Here is a 1910-nt window from a genome sequence, read left to right as displayed (position 1 = left end):
CACACACACACACACACACACACACACAAACACACACACACACTCACACACGCGCACACTCACACACACACACACTCACACACACACACACACACACACACACACACACACACACACACACACACACACACAACATAATTATTACATATGTGTACAACGTTAACTTCAGACCGTGTCAACACAGACCTTCCTCAGACCTATTGACGTGTCGCCTGGCAATCAGCTCTACAAGCCAAGCATTCAATGTCAGCAAACACTTATCTTCAAGTATCCACAAAGCGATCTGTGCCTTCCATACAATCGTATTCCCGTATAGCACTGAACAGTCTTTGATGACGCTATGTTTTAAAAGCCGCGAAATGTAAACAGCTAAGTCATGAGTAGAAAAGGGAAAAAGATTTGACTTCATGAGTACACGTTCTGAGAGAAATACTTTTCAGAACCTGTTTGTTGTGACGGAGTGTCAACTGAAAACAGATAAAGAACTTAAAGGAGGGTGTTTGCAGAGTCGTATTGTAGCATAGTACGGTTAGCGTAGATTAAGGGTCGAGGGTGTTTCTACAGTGGCATTGACTACCTAGGGTTCCTGCAAACAGATACACTGGTTTAAACAGAAATGTATTTAAAGCAACAAACATCAATAACAAAATAACAATCAGGACAAGAATTCAAACATAATCGTATCATATGTGCACAATGCAATAACGAAATGGACATATATTCATGGTGATGAACATCACATTATTGATAAGCCAGGAAGGAGAGAAAGAAGGCAAAGGACGAACATTCACAATGTTCCTGATTTTCAAACTTTCACGCTTTATTTCAGATACAGAATTTGAATTTGTCGATCTTGAGTTTGTAACGGTTCCATATTTCTTTCAGTATATATCTTTTACACACTTCTCTGTAATCACCTCGCATTCCCTTCTTGTGAATGTGAGCCCACCTCTTTTCTTTGTCACACACACACGCACACACACACACACAGACACACACACACATACACACATACACACACACACACACACATACACATACACACACGCACACACATTCACACACACAAAAACACACACACACGCGCACACACATACACACACACACACACACACACACACACACCGAACACACACACACACACACACACACACACACTCGCACATGCACACACACACAAACACACACACACACACTCGCACATGCACACACACACACACACACACACACACACACACACACACACACACACACACACACACACACACACACACACACACACACACATTCAAGTAAAGCTGCAAAGAAAGCGTGAAGGTTTACATTACAGAAACACTGTGGAAAGTATCTTGTTCATGGGCCCGTACACAAGTAGATAAGCTCACCAACAAATCTATCAAACAATAAAGTGCACCTGCACCCACCCTCCCCCCCCCCCCCCCCCCAGTCACGTGACGTAACCTGGAGACCGTAGAACAAGGAAGTTCCAAAACAAACACTGAGCGGTACCCGAGTAGTGATTAGACAGGTCCTGTCCGTACAGTGCTCGCTACACCCTTCTTTTGTGTCGTTACCTGTGTCATCGCTGTCTGCCTTCACTTGTGTCGTTACCTGTGTCATCGCTAGAACCGCCTTCACTTGTGTCGTTACCTGTGTCATCGCTGTCTGTCTTCACTTCAGTCGTCACCTGTGTCATCGCTGGAACCGCCTTCACTTGTGTCGTTACCTGTGTCATCGCTGTCTGCCTTCACTTGTGTCGTTACCTGTGTCATCGCTGTCTGCCTTCACTTCAGTCGTCACCTGTGTCATCGCTGTCTGTCTTCACTTCAGTCGTCACCTGTGTCATCGCTGTCTGCCTTCAGGTATTGATCTCATGTGCCTGTTGTTGACTCAAACAAAAGAGACCCTGC

Source organism: Littorina saxatilis, linkage group LG14 (assembly GCF_037325665.1).
Source record: "Littorina saxatilis isolate snail1 linkage group LG14, US_GU_Lsax_2.0, whole genome shotgun sequence".
In the NCBI taxonomy this organism is placed as follows: Eukaryota; Metazoa; Mollusca; class Gastropoda; order Littorinimorpha; family Littorinidae; genus Littorina; species Littorina saxatilis.
Note: the sequence above shows the minus strand (reverse complement) of the source record.